The sequence below is a fragment of the Haliaeetus albicilla genome, chromosome 12 (genome assembly GCF_947461875.1).
Source record: "Haliaeetus albicilla chromosome 12, bHalAlb1.1, whole genome shotgun sequence".
Classification (NCBI taxonomy): Eukaryota; Metazoa; Chordata; class Aves; order Accipitriformes; family Accipitridae; genus Haliaeetus; species Haliaeetus albicilla.
The window spans coordinates 42,883,564-42,905,417 of record NC_091494.1 but is presented as its reverse complement, the minus strand read 5'-3'; the positions used below and the strand labels follow the sequence as shown (position 1 = coordinate 42,905,417).

The following is a 21,854-nucleotide window of genomic DNA, read 5'->3' as shown; positions in this document are numbered from 1 at the left end:
AGAGCTGGCTGCAGGATGGCCCACAGGGACAAGCCCCGCTCGGGCTCTGCCGGCAGCCCGGCGGCAGCGTGGGTCCTCCACCCGTGGGGCAGCGGGGCTGTGGGGCGAGATGGACCTTCCCCGCCGGGAGCGAGCTGCCGGCTGCCTCCGGTGCGCGGCGGCAGGGCAGCGCTGCTTGTCAGGCACTAAATCTCCCGTCCTCCTGGGGCACCGCTCGGCAGAGGAGAGCGAGGGGACCGTGTGCGCTGAACCAGACGCGGGAGCAAGGGAATAAATAAGAATAAGGGAAGGCACAGGAGCGAGAGGGGTGGCAGATCGGTCTCTGGGGCCCAGCTGGCTCTGACATCTCCAGCCCCATAATCATATTCAAAGCAGAGCCAGGCTGAGGCATTTCTCCTCCAGCACAGCAATAAAAGAAAGCAACACTCTCAATAATTCAGCACCAGGAGAGGGTGATAAAGCAGAGGAGCCACCACTGCAGGCAGCTGGGGCGGGGGGCTTCCCACTCCCTCTTATATCTTGGTGATCAAAACCCTCTCCTCTTTCTCTGTGCCCTCCAAACACAGCCCCGGCCGTGGCCTGGGGCCCCACAGCCTGCTGGACCCCCACACTGCTGCACGGGACGTGCTCTTGGCACACACCAGCTGCACGGAAACCCGGGGCAGAGGGGCTCAATGCAGCAGAATAAAACCCCTCCATCACCATGCAAGCCGCATCCTGGGGGGGGGTGTCACTGGGCAGGGGGGCAGCAGCAGCATCCTGGAGCCAGGGCAGGGTCGGCAGTGGGAGCACTTCCCCAGCTTGGCTCCCTGGCTCAGCTCTCTTCCCAGCGCTGTTCCACCTTCTCCTGCTTCAGCATCCCCAGCCCCATGTCCACGCATGCCCCTCGCCCCGAGGAGCCTTTGCAAACAGTGCCCCGTCACCCCTCAGCCACGTTCCAGTTCTCCCACCCAAACCGGGGCTGCTCAGCTGCAGGACACCGACTCCGCTGCTGCTGCCTCCCCTCCGCTGCCAGGCACATCTCTCCGGACACAACCATGCGGCCACGGCCTGGCGCACTCCGGGCACCCACAGCCCACCACAGCCCCAGGGACCGACCCGAGTGCCACCCGTCCCCCGCACGCAGCCAGACACCGGGAGGGAGCAAAGCCCTCGCTTCGGCACAGGGAGCAAGTTGCAAAGACATCAGTACAGACACGAATGCCAGAGGCGGGGGTGAGCCCTGGGCCCACAGGGACCATCCTGCTGGTCCTGTTGCTCAGCCCCAGTGATCACGCACCCCCTGCCTGCCCTGCCCACGCTGCACCAGGGCTGACGGTTTTCACCGAATGGCCCAGCACAGAGCCAGCCAAAGCTCAGACTCTCACTCCCGCACGGAAGAAAACCACCATGCCGCAGCAGCCCTGGCACCCTGCACCCCAGCCCCGCAGCCCACGCCGCTGCTGCCGACTGGCACGTTTTTCCTCCCCCCAGACTCACACCCACAGCCCAGCCTTCGTCCTGTTAATCCTGGCTCCTGACTCGTGCTGCCTGTGAGCCCAGCTCCCACCCCAGCCTTCCCACTCCTTTTAGCGGCTCCTTTTCCACATTTCTCACAGCATCTCAGGACCCTTCTGGACCACAACCCTCTCCCAGTGCGTCACCTTCATCCTTGTCCTGCCAATGACAGAGACGAGAGCACTCCCCCCCCTCAAACGCCTCTTTTCTCCATCACCTTTGCACGGGGACAGCTCCCTGGTGCCCAGCGCTGCTGCCTCGGCCACCGCCACCCCCTGGTCCCACTGCTGCACAGGCATCTCTGGACCAGTGCTGGGGCACGGAGGGATGGATGCATCAGCATTTTTTTATTTTACCAGCTTAGGCAAGGGCGGGAGCATGGGTTTGTGCTGTACACAGCAGGATGGACTTTTGGGGGGACCTGGTCCCCCCACCCTATGATGGGACCAGAGTCTACTGCCGTGAAGCCCAGCAACGCAAGGTTACGATGGGAAGGAGCCCCCCTTTCACGTGCACAAGCCATCGCCTGCCTGAGGTGGGTCTCAGCCCAGGGGACACCATGCACTGGTGTGACACCTCACAGCATGGGCTGCAGGACCCTGGGGGCAAACATCCCCCGCAGTGGGCAACTGCTAATTCGGGGCCAGGACCCGGGGCTGGGAGCTAATGCCACTCTGGTAAGGGCAGCGTCCCCTCAATCGACTTCCCTAGGGACTGCTCCCAGGAGCCGCGCAGAGCACAGACAGACAGACAGCAACGTCAGCACACACGGACAGCTCACAGACACTGCAGCCCTCGGCCCTCCTCACCCGGGACTCACACCACTCACATCACGCCTGCGCGGGGGCTCGGCGCCCGGTGGGTGCGGGGGGCCGCTGGCAGAGAGAAGCGGGCAGCCTTCCTCCGGGCCCTCCCCAGCACACGGCTCTGCGCCTGCCCACCTGCCCCTGCCAGACCCCAGAGCCGCGGGCAGAAGGTGCTGCCCTGTCCCACCCGGCCCCACGCAGCTTGGGCAGCGGCACCCATCGCCTGCCCCGAAACATGCAGGTTTTGGCATGCAGCTTTTAGCATGGACCCCGGAGGGACCCTGGGCCCCAAGAGCAGCAGCTCAGGCTGTGCAGCCGAGGGGGCCCAGGAGCCGCTGCCCCAGCCCCACAGCAACCCCTTGCCTCTCTGGCCCGTCAGATACGAATGCCTCCGTACCTTTTATTCAGCCCAGCTCCTGCTGCGGTGCTCGCCCTGGGCTCTCTAAGAAAAGACAAGAAAGAGGAGGAAGAATTAAAATCAATGATCATCATCGCTAACCTGCTTACAGTCAATGCTATTTGCTCATCGACTGGCAAAATGTTCAAATAAGAGTATGAACGTGAGCATTATCTCCCCGGGCGCACTGGGAAACCTGCCCTGGTTAAGAGCTGGCAGCCAGGCTGGGGGTTCAGCCCGGGGCGGCCGAGCCCCTATGCCGAGCAGCAGCAGCAGCAGCAGCAGCAGCAGCAGCGCCTGCCTGCACTTTGCACAGGGCAATGGGAGCAGGACCCCTGCCTCCAGCCCTCCCAGCACACCTCGAACCCAAGCCAGCTCCTATGGACCACTGGCCCCTTCCTCAGCTTCCCCGGGACTCTGCAAGCACAGCCCCGGCCCCATGCACAGCCTGTGGCTCAGTGGGGTTGGATAGGACACAGCCGTTGCTGAAGCGCCGGACACACAGCCAGTTTGGTGTGTCCCAACCCCTCGGCCCACCCTGGCTCGCTGCACGCACCCAAGGATGCTCCAGCGTTTCTGCCCCCTCCCAGCAGCGCCCGTCCTTGCCCCTCGGTCCCCGGCGCGGTGCCACGCTCCTGCGAGGAGCAAGCCCTGCAGCACACGGCTCTGCCGCTGCCGTCCCGACTCTGGGCACTTCTTGGAGAATATTGCCAAATTTCAAAGAAAACTTCCTGAAAGCTGCACTTCAACTAATTGGCTTTTGCAACATTGCCAACACAAATGTTCATAAATCATGTCAGACCCTCAAAAATAATGAGAACAGCTTAAACGTCACGAGAGTTTTTTAAAAAGAGTAAGCGAGGGCTGTTTCTGTTTGTTAACTGCTTCTTTGGGGACCTGGAGGTGTCGAGTCCCGCAGCCTCTCCCTGTCTGCCCAGGCAGGCAGCAACAGCTCTACTTTTAAAACACCAGAGCTGCGATGCTCCTCTGATCCCCTGCCCCAGAAGGCAGCCCCCTAAGACAAGGCAGCCGTGGGTGCACAAGCGTGGGTGTAGGGACCCTGCGCCCGGGGCCAAGTGAGCAGACGCTGCTCCAAACCCACGGCCGGACCCCTGCGAGACTGTGGCCCACGGATGGCCCGGAGGTGCAGCCGCACACGGCGGTGGCTCAGGAAGAGCTGAGCCGGTTCCCAGGCACTTCTGTTAGCAAACACCGCTCTTAGCCACACAGCAGGATAATCAATTATGGTAATTCCTGCCTCAATGAATCAGATTCATGGAGGAGCACAGCTCATTAGGCTGGTGCTGACTTCCATTAGTGCTCTTATGATAAAAACCCTCCAGAAAGCTCTCACCCAGCCAGACGAGCTTTCCAGGCTCGGGGTTCTCCTCTCCCTGGCCTCCCACAGACTCAGCTGTGGGATGAGAGTGCCCTAAAGAAGTTGATTGGAAACTCCCCCATCCCCAGCAGCAAGGGGACACCCCTGCACGGCCGTGGGCCCCGCAGAGCCTCCTGCCTCGCAGCAACCGCTCCCGAGGTCTTCCTCAGCTTCGCCAAGAAAGCGCTCACCAGGATCCCTGGCAGGGGAAGGCAGGAGACGGCAAAGCGGGAGCAGAGAACTCCGGCGTGTGCTACAGTAGGTTTGGGTGTGCTGGGAACCCAGACAGCCTGTTTGGCAATGAATAATTGAAGGATGCTCACTCTCCTCGGGGAGGTACGGTGATGGGTAAAATCTCATTTCCCAAACACGTTTCCCAAGGAAGGCGCCTTCTGAGAAACTCCCCACAGCAGCTTGGGGCCCCAGCAGTCGCGATGCACCACGCTTGCCTGCGCGGCTGGGGAGCTCGCCGAGCCTGGCACCAGCCCAGGCAAAAATCTCAGGTGGTCCCAGACACTGCAGGGACGGGGATGCTCAGCCAAAGCCTCCCTGTCCTGCCACACATGCCAAAGCAGGAGAGGAAAAGTCCCGGCAGAGCGTTGATGCGAGGTGGGCTAGGAGCAGCTCAGGGCTCTGGGCAATCAGGGTCAGCGTCACTGGGGGGATCTTGCCCCTGCCCCTGCTTTTCTGGCAAAGCTCCAGGCTGATCGGCTCTGGCTGGAGCCCCGGGCAGCCTCACAGGGACCCGCAACCAGAACAGGCGAGCCCAACCCAGGCCAGCTCACAAGCAAAACCCAACCCAGCTAAAACCACTTGGATCCGAAGCAGGGTGTCTGCACAGGCCCCCCTGGAAATACAACCTGTGTCACCCAGCCCGGCAGCTGCACGGGGCCCCACTGATGCTGCACCCCAACAGCCCCCCATCCCCACTTTGCAACTGTGGGGCAAACCCTGCAGCAGGCCGGGGCTAGCTGCCCCGCTCCGCTTTGCTAGGAAACTTCTCAGTAGTTTTTCAAAGTACGTTTTGACCCCTCTTCTCTACACCAAAAATCCTAAATTAATTTTGCTTTTAATTAAATTCATTAGCAAAGATTATCTGGCTGAGGAAAAATAATATCCTGCCCCTCCCCCAGCAGCCCTCTCTATTTATATCCCCTATATACATAAGCAGCAGCGAATATTTTTTTATGGGCCATTAAAGGTTTAATGTTTAATTTATAACCACGTTCTCTGGCGGGCGGGATGGCCAGGCACAATGTCAACACTTTTAATTAAATGAGAAGGTTTTTTTTTTAACTAAGAAAGATAAAACGCCCCGTTCCCAGCAGCTCCTGGAGGTGCGTGGCAGGAGCGGGCAGGGGGCTGGGGCACGGGGCTGGCTCCTGCAGCACAGCTCTCGGGATGTGTTTCACCACCGTCCAGCTCTGCCCGGCTGCCTGCTGCAGAGCTGGGGCTGTGCCGCGCTGCCAGCCAAGAGCTGCAGGCAGGAGATGCTTGGGCAGCGCCCAGAGGAGCCCCGGCTCTCGCGGTGAGGCTGGGCGAGGAGCCGCCACCAGGAGAGTCCTCAAACCAGCGGCTCCAGTCCAGAAAGCGCAGTCACTTCTTGGGGACAGTGACAACGCATGGCGCTGACCCCTCTTTGGTAACCCCCTTCCACATACTGCAACCGCCCAGCTCCTGCCTGCCCAGGGGACCTGCTCTGCCTCGCCGAGCCCGCAGGCAGGGTGTGCGGGTGGAGCGGCACGCACGCTGCTCACTCCCTCCCGGGGACGGGCAGGGTCCCCGGCACAGGGCTGACCGCCAGCCCCAGCCACAGGTTCCTTGGGGGCACAGGCGAGGGTGTCGCGCTGCAGGGCGAGGGCTGCCGCCGGTGCGGGGGACACTGAGCGACCTGCAGCTCCCCCCTGCCCAGGGAGAGCCATCTCCTTTGGCAAGGGACAACCAGAGCCCATCGGCCTGCAGGGAGGGGATGGCACGACCCAGGGAACGCGCCCGCTCGGTACGGCCCCTGCCAGCATTGCCAGTCCGAACTCCGGTTACCAAAACACCAGCCTGAGTAATTGCTGTGAACCTTTCAACCCATATTCTTGCTGCAACTTCTCGTTCCCCAGCACTTCCTCCTGCCCGATGACTGCGGCTCTTGCAGCATCGCCACCTCCTCCCTCCCACTGCGCCGTGCTCCCAAGGAGGACAAAGTGCTTCTCACACATGCATCACCCATGAAACCCGCCGGCAGAGCCACGTGGCACCCACTCACATGGCAGGCACCGCTGGAGGAGTCTGGCATTCCCAGCTCATCCCGCTGGCATCCCTCCCACGGCCCCTTGTCCCACCCCGCATCAGACATGGGGGCACAGGAGCAAAAAGGGGGAGCGTGTCTGGCCACACAGCCGGCCCGTGCGGGGCTGGGCATCTCCCGGGCCCCCGGGGCCGTTCCCGGTGCTCTCCCATCAGCGGCAGCCTCAGCTCTTGGCGGCAGGAAAGCACAGCCCTTCCTGCCTGGAACCCAGAGAAGGGCGGCTCTGAGCAGGCAGGTTCCCATTAGTGGAGTATTTTATCTTACAGGAGAGATTAAATCTCTGAACAGAGAAGCGCAAAAGAGCTGAATCAGCAGCTGGCTGGGGGGCGGCAGGTTCAGCCATAAGCATTTGGCTCTAGCACAGCACTTCAGTACTTCACCCTCCTGCGGCCACACTCTGCCGGGCAGCGTCCGGCCCCGAGCGCCCAGCGCGAACCCCTCTCCCTGCCCCGGCGAGTGCCGGGCCGGCCGGAGGGGCTGCAGGCAGCGTGGGCGGTGGACGGGACCAGCCCCAGCCCCCTCGTACCGCCTGGCAGCTCCACGCCAGTCCTCTGCTGTACTGCCGGTCACCAAGTGAGCCGAGCGCCCCATGGCACTGGTGGGCTGCCTTCCTCCCTCCCTCCCTCATCATCCTTGGCAGAGCAAGGACGGGTTGGCAGGTGGTGTCCCGGTGTGGCCGCTGTGCCCACAGGAGAGTGCCAGGGCACCGGGGTCCGGAGCTCATCCCGGGCACAGCCCTCGGCAGGCAGCGCAGGCCACCAGCCCGTCCCTCCCCAGAGGGCTCTGCTGCCCGATGCCTGCCTGCACCGTGATGGGTGCCCCTTGCAAAGCTGTGCCTGTGATCCCACAGACACGACTCACATCCAAGGTGGGTCTGCACTGACTCTGAAGCCACGTAAGGGGCAGAGAGGCCGCTCGCTGCTCACGCACACGCGTGCACACAAGGAGCAGGCGTGCGAGGGCTGGCCACCACCATTGTGAGCCAGGGAACAGAGTGGTGATGGCACTGTGCCGCTCACTAAAAGCATGAGTGTCACTAAATCAATAATTCATTTACTTTAATGAGATAAGTACTTTGAAAACTAATTGCAAACCTGCTCCATTTACTCCAACCCGTTATAGCCTTTAATGTAAATGGCAGAAACGCTGCTGGAGGAAGGGGAAGGGCTTTTGGTGGGAGATAGTGTGTCGTCCTTCCCCCTTCTTCTAAGAAAGAGAAATATTAGTCATAAACAGGGATGGTGAAAACTGAAGTAACCAGCCGAGTCACTGCACGGAAGCACTGACGATGGAGCAAGGGGAGCACCCAGCCTGCCCTCCTGGGGCCACCACTGTCCCTCTGCACATGCTGCCACCATGGAGGGGTCCACCAAGAAACCACCCCCAAAGGACTGTAACCAGTACCAGGGAGACGATGGAGGGGCAGAAAATACACCCAGCACGTGGGAGGTGCCGAGCTCCAGTGAGCTGCCAAGGGCACACACCGTGGCTGGGATCAGCCTGTGTGTAATTAGCAGAGCTGATGGGCCACCAGGCAAAGAGAGAAACCACATTTGCAGCCCTGACTCCAGTGCGGTGGGGAGCACCTCCCCAGCCTGCTGCCACCGCCGCTGTCCCGGCAGCGTCAGGGCTCACGGCTTAGGCAAGACCCACCGATGGTCTCCTGGTGCTGCCCATCCTGGCATCGGGGCAGCAGAGAGGATGGGGCAGCAGACGGGATGGGGCATCCCTCTTCCCCCGTGCAGCAGACCCCCCCCAAGCCAGACCACAAGCTGGCTGCCGCACACACTGCAGGTGGTCGCTATAACGATTCATGGCTCGTTATAAAAACCACCGCCATATCGCTGGCACAGCATCCTCCAATGCCAGCCGGCAGCTGCCAGCTCCTCCTGCCTCAGCAGGAGCTGCCCCTTCCCACCTCTCCCAGTCAGGCAGTTGCCAGCCAGGGCAGGCAGCGCAGGCAGAGCCCTGGCCACGCAGGCAAGGGGGAGCAGCACAGCCCCCACGTGCCCCGCTCCGGCGCAGCCGGAGAGCAGGGGCGGGCAGGGGTGTCCTGCCAGGCCCCGGCACTGTTCCTGAAAAGGAGCAAGCGGCTCCCGGCAGCGATGCCGACGTGTTCCTGAACGGCAGCTGGAGCGGGAGCTGGACGCCAAGGGCTCTCTTCTCGCTTGCTGGAGCAAATGGCAGGTCATAAAAAGGAACCGTGACAGAAGAGAAAATGTTCCAGAGTCCACAAGGACCAGTCCAGGGTAAATCCATCTGCTCAGCAATTTAGCTAGAAAATCCTTTCCAATCATCCGTGCTGTAGGTCCTTCACCCCCAACGTGCAGCTCTGGGCAGAGCGTTTCCCACTCTGGCAGCTGCTGGCAGCTCACGCAGGGGCCCTGGCACTTGGTGATCCCACAGCACCTCCGTTGGGGACGCTCGGGGAGGGGGTCACGCCGCCCCTCGCAGTGTGCCGGGACCAAGCTCCAGGGACCCTCTTGCTGGCGCTGCTGCAGCCGGTGGCAAGGGGGGACCCAAACCATGCGCCTGCGGGCGGGAGATGTGGCATCTGGGCAAGCAGCAGGCAGGGACCCTGGGCAGAGGGCAGGCAGGTCTGGATGGAGGGACTGACGGTGGCACCGGCTGCATGGGCTCTTCCCCGAGCTGGCAGCTCGCTCGCTCAGAAGAGTGCACTGTCCCTCCCGGGGTCCCGGATCCGCTGCGCCATTTGCGGGATGCAGGAGGGCTCCCGGGAAGCCCAAATCCCACGCGGACCTCCGTGACCAGCCCTGCAGCGCCCAGCCCTCGCCCTCCCTCCTGCAGGCAGAGGCAGGGAGGCAGCCCTGCAGCAGCCTCCAGCAGCCGGCCCCAGGAGCTGTGGCTGAGGAGAGACGGGATAATCCCCACCTGGCAGAGGACTCGGCACAGCTCAGCCTCTCGCTGCCACCACGGCGCAAACAGACCCAGAGATCTCCCTGCAGGCATCCCTGTGAATCCCACCTCAGCCGCTCCTGTCTCACGGAAAATCAATGGCAAGCATCTCAATTAATCACACCGGGGGCAAATTGATTAGGAGCCTAAATAAGGTCAACATGGTTGTCTGCTTATAGGGTAGGACCCCTTAATCATCATTTTATCTGCAATAGGCTGCGGAACCTGCAATCACACCGTCTTTGGGAGCATGGAGGGATTTTTCACTTATCTCCTGCAATTGCTAGGGCCAGCAGAATAGGAGCCATGGCTCTGCCCTAAAGGAGCTAAATTCCAGCATGCAGCAACCGCCCAGCCACACGCAGCTGCGAGACCTGAGCGTGAGACCCCATGGCCCACCAAGCCCAGCTGTCTCCTCTGATTCAGAGGAAGACAAAAGCAATTAAGCACTGCTGCTCTAGGTGCAGTACATTCCCTCCTGACCCCAAAACCAACAGCTTATGCTGGAGATTTGATTAGCCCTGTCATTATCTTAGATTGCATACCTGAAAATATTGTTAGTGGTCACAACGGCATTGAACCTTTGCAGAAACCCAGCCACAGGTCTCCTCTCAGCTGCCCTCGGCATCTGGAAATCCCCCAGGCTGCTTCTCCACTCCTCGAAGTGCCGTGCCCTTGTCTCTGCAAAACCTGCCGCTCTCAGTGCAGAGAGCAGCCCGCTGCTCGGGAGCCAAGGGGTTTTACAGCCTGACTGTCCCCTCTGCTGCGGCATGGGGCAAGGGTATTTTATACGGTCCCATCTCCCCGACAGGCGCTCTGCACGGCGAGCAGCACCGTGGGCTGGGGTCGGGACTGGGACCCCCTTGTTTTCCCAGGGGTAAGCACCCCAGGGAGCTCCCCAGGGCAACGCAGCGGGCACAGTGGTCTGCCAGGCATCCCCAGCACCCGCAGCCCAGGGGGACCCGCTGTCTCCCTATCGCCTGCACCCCGCTCAGCCGGAGGGGGCAGAGCAGCCCCAGCGGGGGGGTTACAGAGCTCTCTGGCCCCCGCTACCAGGGCTGCCCGCACAGTTTGAGGGCAGAGTGTGGGACAGAAAGCAACCTGTGGCCGGCAGAGCTCGTCCTCCCTGCAGGACACAGGGCAGCCGGATACCGCACCCCCAAACACAGCAGATGATTCCTTCCCACTCTGGTTTTGAGAGCAAAAAGTGCCCCGAGGCAGCGTGGGCACGGCGGGGCAGCGCAGGCAGGACCCCCACAGCAAAGCAGCCCCCCAGTGCGCTCTTCGGAGGAGCGCACGCTCAGCTCGTGGGCTGATAACACCGTTTGCTTTGCCAATAGACTTTCCAATTGCAAGTGAAATCAATTCAATTGGATGTTTTACTCAGTCGGGACTCTGCTAACAGCAGCCGATTTCCCTGCCCGTCTCCCTCGGCGGCTGCCGAGAGCCGCAGTCGATCGCGCCCCGCTGGCCTTGCCAGGGCAACGGGGCTTCTCCCTCTTCCCCCACAGGACACGTGCAGTGGGGTGGGCGTGCAGACCCCTTCACCGGGATGCCAGGGTTGACCACAGGGAAGGCAGGGCCAGGAGAAGGCAAATGGCTTATACCTTGCCACCACCGGCGGATGGGAGCCCCACAGGGGGCTGCGCTTCCCAGGAGGGGGCTGCCAGCACCGCTCGGTCCAGGAGCTCCTCGACACCCACCGATGGAGGGATGAGCAGAGGTCATGCCCAGCAGCATCCCCCCATGGCTCAGTGCCGGCTGCCGGCAGGGACCCCTCACCCTCCAGCTGGGGCAGGGCAGGCTCCCCTGTTCCATGGGGATGCTCCGGACAAACCATTTACAAGCCACGGGCCGGGCCAGCGTGGGGACAGAGCCAAGACCATTTCTCTGGTCCTCACAAGCCACCGCGTGCTGCCCGTGATCCCTCTGGTGTCAGTACGCCCCACACCTTGCCCTCACACCGCAGGCCCGGCAACATGCCACTCCCTTTTGTTGTAAATACAGTTATAAATATTATAATTTGGTTTAATATTTAATATAGTCAGGTTAAATAAGCATTCCCAGCCCCATAAATAATCATTAACGGAGGGTTCTAATTGTGCTGTTGGGATCCTGCTTCATGACTTATTTAGAGGGCAGACGCTATTCCCATCCTTGGCTCCCCCGTACACCATAAATTAACCTGCGGCTCAACCGCTTTAGCAAGAACCTGATGGGACATGACAAAAGGAGACAGCTCCACTCCAGGGGTGACCACTGCCGAGATCACTTGATGCGGAGCAAGGGAGGGATGCGGCGGCCAGCGGGATGGCCAGGACCGAGCAGACGGGGACAGGGGGACCGGAGTCACCGGAGGAGCCCGCGGGAACTCTGAGCAGCCTGCAGCAGCTGCAGCACCTGCGAGCGGGGTTAGACCATGGAAGAAGAGTCATGCATATCGGGGTGTCCTTGGCTGCAGACACCCAGGCGCAGGCACGGAGCGAGCCCCAGAGTGGAGGTAGGTGACCCACACGGGCGAGGGGAAGCCACCCAGCACAGGGTCTCCACTCGGCCCCCCCCCGCTCCCAGGCTGCGTCAGTGGAGGCGCGGGGGCACAAAATGCGGCAGGGTGAGCGGAGGATGGGGGAGGCTTTTATCCTAAATACAAACGTACTGTAAAATTGATTGGAAACAATAGCAAAAAAAGAAACAAAAAAAACCAAACCACCAAAAACCCAGAGCGCACGGGGAATTGGCCAGAGGCGAGCATTTTGAAAGCGCAGGAGAACTGAGACATCGAGGATAACTAAAGTGCAGGAAAACCTCTGTGTAAGAGTGTTTTCCCCTTAAGGGATGCGTTGATGCATTGCTTTAAAAAAAGGTTTGTTTTTTGCTCTCTGTAGCTTAATTTCATCTTGAAATGAAAAACTACAAAAGTAAATGGAAAGAGCCCTCTCCATCGAGCCTGGACAGCTCCTCACCACTGCTGGGCTGATTTCGCTGGAAACGCAGGTGCCCTCTGCTCTGTGCCTGGGCAGGGATGTCCCCCCGAGCCGGGGAGGAGGGCACCGGGGGAGCAGCTCTGCGTGCCCAGCTCCAGACAGACACGCTGCCGCAACCTGGGAGGAGCAGGGACACCGAGTCCAGGGAAATCCGGACACTGTCCTGCTCCCCAGATGCCTCGGGCTGCTCCCACTCGCCTGCCCAGGGCTCCCCACTGATGTGGTCAGGATGGTCACAGTCAGGGGTCGGTTCCCAAATCCCACACATTCCGGCCACACGGGTGGTGGTCCAGGGCAGCCCTGCACCGAGGCGCAGCCCCCTGGGGTGGGCACGCCGGTGTCACTCCTCCCGCCTCCCAAAGAGCAAAGCCTCCTGCGGGCCCGGGACCGGCGCAGCGCGCGCAGTGAGCGGGTTAGCATCGATCCCTCTGGCTGGGATTGAGTTTCCATCGAGTGAGCAGGCTGGGGCAGGGACCGAGCTGGAGGAAGCCTGGGGTTTCCATTTCATCTCCGCACTAGTTTCTCCTGCTCAAGTCAGTGCATTAATCAAAGAGATTGGCCAAGTATTAATGCTAATGAAGCAGCAGCAGCAGCACGACTCTCGCAGGGTGGGGGAGCCCCCCGGCAGCACCGGGAGCCAGTGCCAAGGGCAGAGGCGAGGGGGAGCCCAGCCCCTCCAAGGGGCTTCTGCCTGACTGGGGAGGGGGTATGGAGGCTGGGACAGCATCTTAGCACAGCATCGCTGCTGGCCATGCACAAAAGCCTGAGTCCCTCCTGCAGGCAGCCGGCCGGAGACCTCCAGCCTGCGGTGAGCATTACCCAGCGCAGCCCGAGAGGGGCTCGGGACCCCACAGCAGCATCTCCAGTGGGTCGCACAGACCGCGTACACTGTGCAGTAACACAGATGTCAGACAGACGTGATGCTTGCAGGTGTCGGACTGATGTACAGGGCACTTTTTCCAGCCCTGCCCCCTGTTTGTTAGCAGCAGCAGCTCAGACCCCCCCAAAGCTGGCTGGGAAGAGAGGATCGTCCTAGGTCGTGAAGCAGGAGAGATCCCCAGAAGGTTTCCCAGTCCTGGAGAGGGACGCAGTGGAGGGGACACACAGGACCCTAAGGTGACAGCCCCTCCAGAGCAGCTTTTGGCGTCTCTGGCACATTTGCTCCAGGCCTTGCTCAGCCCAGCACGTTCCTCCCGGCAGAGCCAGGGGACCCTCCCCAGCACGCGCGCATGCAGGGTGGCCCCAGCCCGTGCCAGCCCCAACTCTGGGCTACAGCTCTATGGAAAATGGCGTATTTTATCTTTATGTGTCAGGATTTATATAGAAAGGGGATAGTTCAGCTCTAAATGTAATGAGATGGAAGAACAGCCCTCCAGTGGCTTCCTCCAGCTAGCTCGGCATCAATAACATCGATTGCTAAAAATAACTAATAACCCTGGCCCGGCGTGGCCGGGGAGCACTCCTCCCCGGCACAGGGTCCCGAAACCACCCCCATTCACCCTGCACATGGCGAGCCTGGGTCCAGCCGGTGGGAGCCCTGGCAGGCCGAGGGTGAGGATGGGCACAGCCCCCCCAGCGCAGGAGGGTGACGTGTCCCAGCACCGCTGGAGGGACAGGATGAGCAGAGGGGACAGCAGTGCACAAGCCCTGGGCTCAGGACTGGCAGGAGGGAAGAGCCAGGAGAGGAGTCGGAGGAGACGCCGCCGGGGGAGGACTGAGGCAGATGGATGGGGACGGAGGGCAGAAACTTCCCTTTCAGATTCAGAAAACCCCTCCTGCATCTGCAGCCACTGGCTCAGGGCCTCACTGGGGCTGGTCCAGTCCCAGCACTGCCAGGTCACCCCCACCCCACCAAACCACCCAGAATGAAGCCACAGGCACTCGCTCCGCAGGAGGTGGTGACCGACGAGAGTGGAGAACCAGCATGTTTGTGTCTGTCGTCCCTCTCTGCACTCACAGACCTGCCAGGCCAGGCACTGTCCCCATGCAGAGCCATCACTTGGGACTTTAAATCCTGGGAAATCATCACAAGATGCGATCCCTCCAGGCTCTGGAAATGGATAAGAGGGAACTGGTGAAGTCCCCGTGTCCAAGTTCTCTGATCCCTATCTTTTCTGTCACTGCACATTTCCAAGAAAGCACAAGGATGCACCTCTGCCTCCTCCAGAGGAGAGAAGGTGAGAGCTGCCCGTCCGCTGGGATACCCTGGGATCACCCAGACAGGTAACACCAGCATGGCACAGTGCTCTTCTCCTTCCATCTTGCTGAGCTTCCCAGAAAGGGAACAAAAAACAAAGAGGGAAGGAAACGATAAAACACCAGCCCGCAGTTAGGGAGAGAGAGTTATTTAGTCTGTTGGAAATGAGTCTAACTTAATAGAGAAGAAATAAAGTGTTTTAAAATTAACGACATAAATGTCAGCCCTGATCGCGGGGATATTAAACTATATGGTTATTTGACTGCCTTCTGCAAAGTTACCTCTCTCGCACATGCCTGGAGTCAGAGTGAGCATGAACACCGCTGTGCGTCGTGGTGGCACCAAAAAACACTGCCCCTACCCAAAGGCAGCACCAGCACATCTCTCGAGCTGCTCCCCCAGGCTGGTACCAGCCTGCCCAGCACAAGCCTCCCCACCGCGCTGCTCGACTGCTCTGCGAACCGGCCACCCAAGGGTGCACGGTGCCAGGCAGCTGCTACGTGGGGCAGTGGCCACCCGGCCACCCACCACCGCCAGCCGATGCTCTCCGGGGAAGCCACCCACTGCCAGGAATGCGAAACCCCTCCTTGCAACCTGCCAGGTGCAGGTACGGGCTGCAGGACCCCGTGCTCTCCCCAGGCACGTGTCCCCCTCAGCTGGGCAAGCGAAGGGCACCAGGCGCAAGCCTGGCAGGTTCCAGTGGCTGAGCAGCAGCACCCAGCCCCTCCTGCACCAAAAAAGCCCTTAAACTCATCCAGGAGCAGAAACACACGCTGTTCCTGTAAAAGTAATTTTAAACCCCCAAAGACTCTTGTCCTGATGTTGGCAGAGACTCTGCCAGAAACTGCCATTGAAAACAAATTAGTCCATGGAGCACGGTCCTCCGCAAGCGAGGTCACTGCGGCGAGCGAGCGGGTCGCTCTGCTGCCACTGCGAGCACCACAGCAAGCATCGCGGCTTGCTCACGCAGCTCCTGTGACCCTCTGCCCCAGCAAAACCATCTCCCAAAGCCCCGCGGGAGCTGGAGCGATGCACGGGTGCTCAGGGACTGATGGGCTCGGGGAGCGCGTGTGTACATGCATGTGACGGGAGGGGCGGGCAGCGGGAGGGAGCACACATGCATGGACAGGGCAGCATGTGCGGCACAGCGAGAGCACAGTTATTTGTAAATAATCCTTAATTAATGAGATTCTCAGTAATAGATGGCTCAGTGTTATTCCGGGCAGGGACGATGGCAATCTCCATTCTTCCACTTTTCAATTACGTCTTCAGGGAGGGAAGCAGAAACTGGCCAGGGTGAATTAGAGAGACTTTTGTCACGTTTAATATCAATTCATTTTGCAGACTGCTGATGCAGCGGGATTTCACAGCTCGGAATTTATGGTTCTTTTGAGAGACATGCGCAAAAAAGGGGGAAAAAATACCCTGCCATCAGCACAAAAACATAAACTCTACTGGGAAGGAGCCAGGGTCTGGGGGGACCCCTCAGAGACCCCCTGGGACAGCAGTCGTCCCCAGTGGCTGGGTCCGCAGCACCTGGTTCCTTGCCTTCAGGAGGAGCACACCAAAGACTCCCAAGGAGACCCAGAGCTGCCCCTTGGCCAGGGTGCCCGTGTCCCACAGCAGCCAGCTCCCGGGTCCCTGCCTGCAGCACTCCTGCCCGCGCCGCCGGCGGCTCTCGAGCAGAGGCACTGGCAATAACGGAGCCGTTATTACGCAGTGTTATTCAGCCCCAAGGGGGTTTTATGCAAAATGACACACAATATAAATGACTGTTGTAAACAGAGAGTTTAATAAAGGGCTGTGTGCGAATTTACAGCCTCCCCAAGGATAATTAAAATTATTTATCTACTTACCTAGCTAGCCGCCGGAGCAGTCTATTAATTATTATCTATTATACACGGCCTGCTTTGCATGCTGCCAGTGCATCGCCTACCACCACCACCCCACATGGACGCACTGCAGCATGGGGAGAGCTGCGGGCAGCGCTGCCCGCCAGTGGGGCTGTGCTCCTGGGGTGCTGCTGGCTGCCCGGCCCCTCGCAAACGCTCTGGGAGCATGGGACTTTCACGCCTCAGGATCGGGTGTTTCTAAACCAGCCTGCAGCCAGGGAGACCCTGCCTGACTTTATAAAGCAACAGCTCTGTGCCACCAGCGCAGCCCAGCCACAGCGCTGGGAGCGGAGGCAGAGCCCCAGGCGCGGTGCGAGACGATGCTCTCCCGGCCCGACTTTGGCACCGTGCAGCCACATGCACCAGGGGACGGGTAGAGGGAGATGCCACCAGCATCCCCTGAGCTGTGCAGCCCCTTTTGGGAGCCCGGCAGCCTCCGCTGCTCCGCTCCCTGCCCGCCGAGAGCACAGAGGGCACGGCGAGGTGCCCAAGTACCAGTGTGGTGGCACAGCAGGAGAGGCAAACGCACATCCCCCCGTGCCCGGTGCCGGCGGGAGAAGCGGCGGCCGCCCCGCAGCCTGGCGCAGTGCTACCTGCTCCTCTCTATTTATTAGCGTGACAGAGCAATCATCAGTGCAGAGGCACTGGGATCCCCCGGCTCCTCTCTGCACATAAAGAGACCTCAGGGGGCTCCAGTGTGCGGATACTTAACATTGTTTTATTAGCTTAATAAACCCAGCCGATGCTGCCAGAATCTCCAAACCGGCCGCGAGCCCTCCTCGCCGCAGAAGCGGGCAGGAGCAGGGAGAGCCGCTGCGGCGCGGGCTGTCGGCACAGCTCCCGTAGCCCGGCTGGCACCGAGAGCCCGCGCGGGGCTGCCCTCGGCACGGCACGGCCCCGACGGCCTGGGGGGGCCCGGAACAGCTTGTCTGGAGCAGAGGATCCAGCTGCTCATCGCCACCGCGGGCACCGCAAGCTGTCAGGTCCCGCCAGCGCGCCATTAATCACCGCTGCAATTGCTCTCCCTGCCCCGTCCTGCCCGGCTCCCAGCGCTGCCCTCGGCAGCCCCAATGCCAGCAACGCATGGGGTCGCGGTGGCACCCGCTGCTGCCGCCAACGCTGGCACTGCTGGGGTCCCCTGCAGTCCCCGCCAGCCCCCAGGGACACGCTGGGACAGGAGACGTCCTCAGGCACCACGCAGTCGGCAGGACCTCGGCTGACCGAGCTCTGGTGGGTGCCACCCCCCCGGTACGGAGGTGCCGGCTGGTGGCACGGGGCAGGACGGCCCTGGGGGTCAGTGGCAGCTCGGCAGAGGAGCACATCGTCTTCCAGCAGCCGTCGAGGCAGTGGGGCTGCGCTGCCTGCACGTGCCTGCTGGAGCGGCTCCGTCATTAGGAGCTCAAAACCTGTTAGCAGGCTGCTGGGTTGTTTTAATCTGCCGGGGTGGCTGGCAGTGAGGGGTTCCTCTCCCTCAGCCCTGCGGGTCCCAGCTCACGGCGGTGCCTGCTTTGCTTTGCTTTGATCCTGTACAGTTACACTTCCAGTCTCACAATCTAATAAAAGCAGTGTGATCAAATTCCAGGTCATTACTCAAGGAAAGAGACCCCTCCACAGCCAGCAGCAAGAGCTTCAAACCAATTAAAGCGAGCCTAGTGCTCCTGCCTGCTGCCTGCCACGCGCGGGTCTCGGCGGGCCCGGACTTGCAATAAGCAAGATGCAAAAATGTTAATGGAAGCGCTTAAAGGCCATGCCAGGGGGATTCTTGTAAATAAGGGCACTCGGCAAGGTGGGGGCAGCTTCTCGGGCTCGGCCGCAAGGCAGCACTGATAAAAAGCAGATCTGAGCTTGGAATCAGTCTAGGACAGGCTTCTGGGAGAAAAGCTTGAGTGTTTCCTCCTAAAAACCTTGGTGAGCACCCCTGCCTGCGATGACTGCCTGCAGGCAGCCCGAGGTGGAGGAGGAGAGTGAGGGGCCAGGCTGCTGGGGTCCTCGGCCCCGGGTCTGCTCTTCTGCCCAGTCTGGGGACCGCTGGCATGGGGACAACTTCTTCTGTGGGAGAGGTCTTGGTGACCATCACCATGCAAGAGGCAAGGTCCTCAGCACCGGCACAGGGAATCCCAGCCTGGCTCCAAGCAAGCACAGTGCGGTCCACCTGCCACCCGCATCCCCCAGCACTCACAGGCGCAGACACACACGTTTCAGATGTTAAATACCAAATAAAATCACTGTAACCAAGCCGGAATCGACTCTGGTGGGAGGGTCGATACAGACATTTAGCACCACGGCTGGGTATCGCCGTCTCCCTGCGCTACGGCCATCAGCATCGATACGTCGATGCAGGTCTCCCACGGGGAGAGGGCAGAGCCCGGGCGGCACAGCAGGGATGGGGACAGCATCGACACACAGGGGCTGGAGCCAGCAAGGAGCTCCAGGGACCTGGGGACGGAGAGCTCGGGGGCTGCGTAGGGCAGCCCATGCTCATGGGCAGCAAGGGGGCAAGGGGAGGACAAGTCCCCAGGGAGGTGCCGGGGACGTGCTCCGACGTGGGCAGCGCAGGCAGGTCCCCAACAGCCGCTGAGGGTCCCACCGGCACAGCGGGCACCAGCTGGGGCTGCCGGAGCAATAAAATCCCGCCATGTTCCTGCCTGGATGGCACCACTGCCGAGGGCCTGCCCCGAGAGGCGCAGGCAGCGAACACCCGGGGCCGGCCAAGCCTCAAGCACAGCATCACCAGATCAAGTTTTGTGAGCTCACGCCGACGGGCCCCTGCCAGCCCACGGCTCCAGGAGGGGCCGAATCCTGCACCCCCAGGCAGAGACCATTGCCACGGGACAGAGCCTGAGCCGCGGGGCTGAGGACGGCCGGGCAGGAGCTGGAGCTGCATCTTGCCCAGCTGCGAGCAAATGGGTGCCCACCAATGCATGGCGGGGAGAGGGCTCAGACAAGGCAGCACCAACAGCCCGCTGAAACGCACGGGAAAGGACGTCACCAGAGACACCTGTAACGTGCCACCGGCTCGGCTACCGGGGAGGAGGAAGGGGCTCTGCCTGCCCTGCCAGCCTATGCACAGGCTCTCAGTTGCCTGTTTGGAAGCAGCAGCAACTTTTTGCTCAGCCCAGCTTGTCCCAGGCAGAGGGGGAACACCAGCACCCCAGGGCTGGCACTGCTGTGGGGAAGAGCACAGCACAGCGCGCTGCACCTCGCAGCAGGCAAGTGCACGGACCCGCAACAGCAGGAGCGGGGACGATGTACAGAAAAGGCAGCTCCCTGCCGCGCTGCCCAGGCTCTTACCTGCAGCGGGGCTGTGCCAGCACACCGGTCCCCTCCTGCCTGTCAGGGCCTTGGGAACGCCTGGATGGCCACTGCCGGCTGCCAAGAGCTGGCGTTATTCCCAGGCGGAGTCACAAAGCACCCAGGGCCACACACACCACGCAGCTAGGATTTCTACTGATGCTCCTGCCCCACACGCTGTTGCAGAGAGCAGAGCAGGGCAGCAGCCTTTGGAGAGCCTCCCCGAGCCCCCACCTCACCGGGGGTCACGCCACGCTTGCCAGAGCCAGAGCAAACAGGGCTTTGTGTAAATACACCCCTGGCCCTGCTGCCTTCCCCTCCCGCGGCTGCTCGCAGCCCCAACCTCCGGGATATTTATTGTTCATTCCCTCCTAAATCACGGCTGACGGCGGGGCTGCTCGCACTCCATTATGGAGAGAGCTCGCACCGCATCGCAGTTCCGTTTAGCTTGCAGAAAAAGCAGCCTCAGAGGAGAAACCCACCCCGGCGCTGCCCGGCGCTCGGCTCGGGATGATGGACGATTATGGACCATCTGCACTTTCAGGAGGGGATAGATTTATGAGCGGCACAGACAGCTAGAAGAGTGTCCATTACTATAACTCACTGGCCTCTTCAGAGATATTGTAATCAGGCCCTCTGCCGCTGCAGCGGGAAAGTCCAGGTTAAGCGCTGGCAGGAAGGAAAATCAATTATGTTTTTTTAATACAGTGCTGGCAGCAGGCAGGGGAGGGCAGCCCGGGGACCCCCGTGCAGTGCGGGGCGGGGCGCTCTGCCGGCAGAGCGGGGCTGCGCTGCTGGAGCGTGGCACTAAGGAACAGGGGCCCCGACCGCCTTGGTCCTGCTAATGCGTGCGCTCAAGTGGCCACGGGCAAACCGCCGGGGCTCCTCACGGCCCCACTCATCCACCCGTGATGGGGACAGCAGTGTTGGCTTCGTGTTGCCGGAAAGGGCTGTGCAGACCCCTCCGGGCTGCAACCACAGCAGACGTGCCAACGAGCGGGAGCTGGCAACGGCGGCTCAGCCAACAAAATGCCGCGGCTCCCCTCTGCCGCAAGCCCGGCCGGCACAACGCTCCCCACGGCAGGGCAGGGGGGCAGCTCCCACCTCCTCGTCCTGTGTGCACGGAGCTGGGACCAGCGCTGGGAGCACGACCAGGACCAGGCTTCAGGAGCCGAGCAGAAACACGGGTACGATGTGACATCCCCGGCAGTCCCTTCGTCTTGAGGGGTCTCAGCTGCAATTTACAGAAGGGCCTGGGGCCACCCACCCCCCTGCCCCGGCAGCAGCATCCATGGTCACCTTCTGCTTTAACTGGGGACAGCACAAGGAAGGGGACCGGGGAACCAGCCCCTGTACTCAAATGCAGAGGAGTCCCAGAGGAAAACAAACCAGTAGTTTCAGATAACCACGGTCACACACTCTGCAGGGGCCTTGTGGCTCTTGCCCTCCTGGGGCTGCTCCCCCCACGACGGGTCTTTTGTGGGGCTCTTGCCATGGCTGGGGGGGCACAGGAGCTCCGCTTCCCCCACGTCCCCTTGGCAGCCAAGAGCTCCCCGATCAATGCATCCTACCATGGTAGCCAGCACCATTATTTTTCACACAACAGAAATAAAAAAAAAAGACAAATCATTACTTAGGAGAGCGTGAGCAAGAACCGCTCAGAGGATCAGCCAAACCCATCACTCCTGCCTGGCCCCCCCCACCACTGGCAGGTAGCGGCTGGAAAGGCAGCAGGATCCCACGGAGGGAGGGACGCTCCGCACCTGCTCCCAGTGAGCAGCAAACATGAGGTCGGGAGTGCGCGGTCAGGTCCTGCACTCCTTTGAAGCATCCAGCCCCAGCGAGAAGGATGCAGACGCAATACGTGAGCACGGCAGCACGTGCCTCCTCCGCACCCCAGCGCCCACCCGGGCACGCAGCCCAGCACAGAGAGCTGCAGCTCAGAAGAAAAAAGCTTTGCAAAAGCCGTATCCAACATGAAAAGAGATTTCCCAAACTGTTTTTTTTGCATCTGCAAAGCAGCTCGCTAGCAGGAGCCGTGGGCAGCTAAGGATGGGGAGGGGATGGCTCGCCACCGTAGGGGTTGCTTTCAGCGCCTGTTCCAAGACACAGTGAGAAAGGCCGAGCCTCTCATTCCGGAGGAGCTGGTGAGCACCAAGTCAGCACCATCCCTGGGACCACTGAGAAGAGCCGCCCA

General features: G+C 61.1%; 1 protein-coding gene across 13 annotated transcripts in view; it reads right to left on the bottom strand.

Moving 5' to 3' along the window:
• Positions 1 to 21,854, bottom strand: part of RBFOX3 (RNA binding fox-1 homolog 3) — a 190,429-nt gene that overhangs the window by 35,594 nt on the left and 132,981 nt on the right. For 11 of the 13 annotated variants that reach the window (XM_069799483.1, XM_069799484.1, XM_069799491.1 and 8 more), the window contains exon 3: positions 2,701 to 2,745. The exons of the other annotated variants lie outside the window; for them this stretch is intronic. The gene's annotated coding sequence lies outside the window, so the exon portion shown is untranslated. The remainder of the gene's footprint in view (positions 1 to 2,700; positions 2,746 to 21,854) is intronic. 13 annotated transcript variants of the gene reach the window in all.